General features: G+C 39.0%; 1 protein-coding gene across 2 annotated transcripts in view; it reads right to left on the bottom strand.

Annotated features, from left to right (window-relative positions):
* Positions 1 to 3,849: 3,849 nt before the first annotated feature.
* Positions 3,850 to 6,000, bottom strand: part of gnas (GNAS complex locus) — a 27,051-nt gene continuing 24,900 nt past the window's right edge. For both annotated transcript variants that reach the window (XM_044210408.1, XM_044210407.1), the window contains one exon: positions 3,850 to 6,000. This exon is cut by the window's right edge and continues 487 nt beyond it. The gene's annotated coding sequence lies outside the window, so the exon portion shown is untranslated.

Below are 6,000 nucleotides of genomic sequence, written 5' to 3' on the forward strand. Positions count from 1 at the left end.
CTCAGGGGGCGGTGCTGGTGCGGGATGTCAGGTGGTTTCTTGACCGTTACAAAAAGAAACGTTCACATCTTTATTGCTAAATTTTACATTCATACATATATATAAACTGTCACAAGGAAAACAAACTTACACCAGTTTAAGACTGAGATAAGACAGTACTTTAAAACACTACATGGATAAAATAATCAGATAGCCATCAAGACTGTGAACCAGGGCCGTAGACAGTATTTTAGAAATACTGAGGCCACATAGTCCCCTAAACGAACTCCCAAACACCCTCAGAAAATTATGACCAGAAACCAGAAAAAGTCAGTAACATTTTTGATTTTGTTATTCAGTTAACTGTTCAGTTAGTATTTTTTATTTTATTTTATTTATTTATTATTTTGTTGGCCTAAAAGTAGTCAAATTTAAACACACCGAGTCTAAAAATACTGGAATCAGCCTACAAAACATCCACTTTTGTGTAAGCTTTTAAATTATAGTCCCCCAAATTATAGAGGATGAACTCAACGTAGTCATGGGAATTACGTCTCTTTGAAGGGAGCCGGTTCCTTTCCGAGAGCTATTCAAAAAGGCTCATCGTTCTTTGTTCTTTTTTTTTTTAGGGGGCAGGGGTAATTAGGTTTATCTGCAAAAAAATCACTAGGATAATGATCGAGTAAGATTTGGATCAACCTTAGACATCCCACCAATATAATTTCATTTTGCATGTGTGGACCATAGACTGTATAAAAGACGTGGACGTTGCCACCGTGACGTCACCCATTGGTTTGTGGACTACTGTTTTGAAGCCTCAAGTCTGGCATTTTGGCCATCGGCATTTTGGGGTTTTTTTTGGAGCCAGAAGTGACCATATTTGGATGAGAGGGTGGAGCTGGGGAGTGATATACACATTGCTTCACCTCTATCCTGACTGACAGGTCGCCACAAGGTAGCCACGCCCTAAAGCATACTCTACTTTATCGTCTATTTTACTCTAAATGGGACCATAATTTACAAAATGAACATCATGTTGTATTGAAGAAGACTTGAAACTAGCAATTGATACCATAAACTCATAAGGAAAATGTTTACTGAGGTAATAAATCAAGTGTGAAGTAGGGTATTTTTCTCATAGACTTCTTTACAATCGGACTTCTTTTTGCAACCCAGTGGAGTTGCCCCTGCTGGCCATTAGAAAGAATGCTGGTTTAAGGCACTTCTGCATTGTAAACATTACACAAGGTGACGCCATATCCCTCTGCTTTGTCAGTGAATTTACTACTTTGAATTTACCCTCTGCATGAAATGTATGTAAAGTTGCCTTGCCTTGAATGCAATTCACGCAACACTTAATATTAGAAAACCTTTTAACTCCGTCCAGCTGATGCGATACCAGCTTACGCCAGGATAGTAATCAAGTGGACCCACTATCACGCTGTGAGTCGCAGACAGTTTGTGACTAGAGTGGTAACGTTATTGGTACACGTTTCACGTGAAGGGGAGTGGATTTAGGGCAGGCAGTGAAATTTTGGCACAACGACAAAAAGTCACGGTCCATGTACGATTCGGTTTGAAGAGCCGTTCAAAAGAATTGGATTATCCACAAACGTAACATCACTACCTCAATGTCCTCAATAGCAGCTACAGCCCTGCTATGGATATCTACATGACCTTGAAAACCCTTTTTATGTACCATTTGCTTATGTTAGTGTCACGTTTTTGTAACTTTGTATGAACTGATTAAAGTTGAATTATTTAACAAAAAGAAGTGTTCACATCATCATGGCAGCAAATAAAAGTAGTCAGAGATCAATCAGATTTAGCCAATTTGACATTTAAACATTCAACAGAGTTCAACTACAGACACACTGTAGCAACATATTAGGATTCACACACCAGTGGTTTCAGCACACCCCTAAATTTCTTTTAGGTTGACACTTATCAGGGCAGGGATCAGTTCATGTTGAGTGCTCCAGTTGACTCTTGTTACCTTTGTTAAAAAAAACAAAACAAAGGTTGAGTGATAAAACATTCCTTCCTGCAAGTGTAACAGACGGGCTAACAATCACAAGTCCTCATAGGAACCATGAAAGAGCTGAGTCAGGAGTCTACAAAGGTGGTTTTTAATCAGTTTCCATTGTTGGGAGTTGAGGAGAGTTTCTTCCTACACAGAACTAATGATTCATGATTTCATGATTAATTCCATAGTTCCCTGAATCACCTCCTTTTTCTGAGAAACATGGCTGGTAAATGTTATTTCCAGGCACATAATTCTTCATTGAAATACAGAGAAATTCCCTGGTAGAACTTAAAACCATATTATATATATATTGTTTTTGCCTTATAGCCCACAGTGTTTTCATTTTTTAATCCCTTTGGCACGACCTCATTAGAGTTACAATTATTTATTTAATTTCATATTTACTGCATGTCTTCACTGCTGACACCTTAAACAGTCCTGTGGACAGATAAGTCATGCTGTCCATCCAAATGCAGTCTAGTTCTTGCTTCCCTGGTTATTGCAGTTAAAGTTCACGCAAAATAAATCAGTGCAGGAGCTGCATCTGAATTGAGTGTTATGTTAGCAGTAAATAATAGGCTAAAGTTTACATTTATTTACATTAAATACACAGATAGATGTCAGGTACGACTGGTTACCATGCTGTGCTTTTCCACTCCTTTCAGGTCACAGTTCATCTTTATTAACTTTGAACTTCCTACTACAAATGGTTTCATTTCCACCCTTGCAGCTTTTGATCCCATCATACTCCACTCCACTGATGTTATATTTGTAAATGCACAGTACAAACGTGGCTATAAAACAGTTGGGCTTTTTGGAGAATATCTGAGATTAGAGAGTTGCGTATATCCACTATGTGTTGAGTATCTTGGGAACAAAAATTTACTTTGGGGTAAATAAAGTTTTCTCTTGTGTTGAAGGTATAAAAGATGAGAAGTTAAATGTAAGATTTTGTGAGTGAACTATGGGGTTAACTCACTGTGTGTTTGGTGGTCTGGAGCTAACACTTATTACAGGGGCTGAGTGAATAATTTTCAGTTTTGGTAAAATGGTTCCTTTCAATGGTTTCATTTCTGACTGTTGTCATGGCAACACACCCAAAACATAAAAAAAAAAGTAGCAGGAGTAGGTCTGCACAATTAATCAAAATATCAAATTCGCAATAGGGCCAAGTGCAATATCCAAATCGCAGAAGCTGCAATTTTTTGATAAAGGTCAAATGTGTGACAAAACAGCATTATAATAAAGTACTGTAGTGCTGAAGAAAACATATTTGTTTGGTACAGACCCCAACAAATGTCACGTCATCATAATTTTTATAGTTTTTTCAGTGTAGTAGTTTTTAAATCGTGAATTGTATCGCAATCGTTTAAGCTGTCAAAATAATCGTAATTTTTTTTTTTTATTTTTTTTTTTTACCATATCGTGCAGCCCTAATCAGGAGTTGTATTTTCCAGGATAAGACTGGATATTCAGATCTAGTCCATTCAGTTACCTTTATGGACTCACTGAGGAGCCAACTGCAGGATAAAGGCACATCAGCTACACTTTTATTGGGAGTGAGGCAAGGTTGTTATTAGACTTTCAACCTGAATATCCACATTCTTGAGCTTCAAAACCAGAGGGCCTCCTCTCAGAAAAATAAATACAGACTCTGCATATCTCAAGAGGAAATGACTGGTAAACGAACAGGAAACTCCACTTCCGCTAGTGTGGATTTACAACAGTCCTTCCGGCTGATGAAAATTTAGGGATAAGATTGCAAAAATGCAGCTTATGTGAGAAAGTAGAGAGTAGTGATGCCTGTGTCTGTGAGTGTGTTTATATGTATAATGACAGACCTGTTGCTGTCTGCACCAAAAAAAAAAAAACAACTTTATTTCTTAGAGCTTCTGTTCAGAAAGTAGAGACCCATATTTGATGTACACATTAAATGAAGACTAGGGCACTGAAATGAGAGAGATGCTAATACTGTACAGGCTGCCTCTGCTTTGCAAGGCTAGGTAGGAGGGACCCCCCATCAGAAAATAAACTGAAATGTATTTCTTTTTTTGTCTTTTTTTTGGCCTTTTTTAGCAAAATAATAAGATTTGTGTAGAAACAAGCAATGTTTTGCATCGGTCATCTCCTCTTTAACCCTCAAAATGTCCTTTGTAGATGTCAACAGAGGAAAACAAAAGAAACCTGAACACAACTTCAGTTGAAAGGATTTAAGTTATAGCAATACGCACACTATCAAGTGTACAATTTGTCAAGGTTCATTTGATTCTAATAAAATACTTTTTTTTTTTAAAACCCATATACATTTCATATATTTATCTTTTTGGGGTATATGGATCCAAAAATAGACATTTAAATCATAAAGAGAGAATGGAAGGATAGGGGAGAGAAATAAAACTACAAGAGCTACGAATGGTTGTCCTCGGTCCCCGAGGAGAGAGAGAGAGGACAGAGGAGAGTGAGAGAGACAGCAAGAGAGAGGGATAAAGAAAGAGAGAGAGAGAAGGAAGTGGCAAGAGAGGCAGGGAGTTAGGAGGGGATTGGCCAAGCTATACAGCGCAGTATGACACCCACTTTAGCTCATTACACACGTACAGTCGTGATCAAGGCACAGGGATCTTCTAAAAGTTATTTTTTTCAATAAAGTTGTACAAAATAATACATTTTACAGTCTGTACAAGAATAATAGTTCAGCAGTAAAGTAAAGACAGACATACAAAGGAGCAAGAGGTCAGGGAGGAAGGAGGAAAGCAGGAGGAATGACAGGGAAGAATGCCAGGGATGTGTGAGCAGGTTGTTTGACCACGAGAAAGAAAAAAAAAATTAGTGTCCCATTTGTTGTTGTCATCTTATTCTTTTTTAATATTCCAGGATTATTATATTCTATTTTCTCTTAAAACAAAAGAGCACTGCCAGGAAGGTAAAAGTGCACATGGGAAGGTGGTGAAGAGGAGGGGGAGTGAAGGAGAAAATGAGAGAGGGGGGAGAAATGTGAAGATGGAGAGTGAGTAAAATCGTCAGAGAAAGACCAAGAGTGAAAAAAGGAGAGAATGACAAGAGACAGAGAGAGTAAAGATAAAGAAAGAGAGCGCACAGGGCACAATGGCACAATGGCACAAAAGTCTACACAGACATAAACAGCTGTGGAGACAGTAAAACAGGGTCAATCATGACAAGATGAGAGTTCTTTTTAACTTATATGGTACTGTACTGTAGAAGGATGCTTTTTGCCCTCTGTTAGTTAAGTTCCATAAAAGTTGGCATTTTTTTTGTTTCCTTTTGTTTTAAACTCAATATATCCTCCTCACGTTTTGCTCCACTACCAACAAGGCAAAGTCAGGTGGCAAAACAGTTCTGTGGAGAAGTCGAGGGACTGTCGTCGACATCCCTGTCAAACGTGTCTAGAGTCCATCAGAGAAATTCACATCGGAGTTGGCTCTGTCCTGTTTTTGTGAACCCCTGCCCCCCTGTGGCCTGACTGATCACAACACACCCCTGGTTCATTTAGTCTGTGGTAACGCTGTTCCTCGAGCCTCGGCTGCACAGTCAGTCACTGAGTCTGTTTTATCTCAAGCACTGTGCCAGAAAAATCAGCTGACAGCTCAACGAGCCTGCCGCTCGTCGGTAGATCAGTACGTTTCCGGATACACCCGGTTGTGCAGTCCAGTAAAAAGCAGGTGTGATATGTTTCTGTGTGCAAGCAGATCCTGTGGTTGGATTCATTGATGTGTGTAAGTGATAGGAAGGATTGGTGTACATGGTTTGAGTCAAGTCCTGAGCACAGTGCTTTTGTTTTTTGTTAGATACAGTGTTCATCTGTTGTGACATGTTTATTCTCTATTTGCAGTAATTCGACAGTTATCTCTTTCCTAGTTGCACTGAAGTAGTAGCTCTCGCAGTTTTCATCCAGACCTCAACAAGAGGGAAATCTCACAATCTCAGCCACGGCTCGGCTCAACCCCCCCCCAAGAAATACAGTCCAGACTGGGCCACTC

This window comes from Siniperca chuatsi, linkage group LG10 (assembly GCF_020085105.1).
Source record: "Siniperca chuatsi isolate FFG_IHB_CAS linkage group LG10, ASM2008510v1, whole genome shotgun sequence".
In the NCBI taxonomy this organism is placed as follows: Eukaryota; Metazoa; Chordata; class Actinopteri; order Centrarchiformes; family Sinipercidae; genus Siniperca; species Siniperca chuatsi.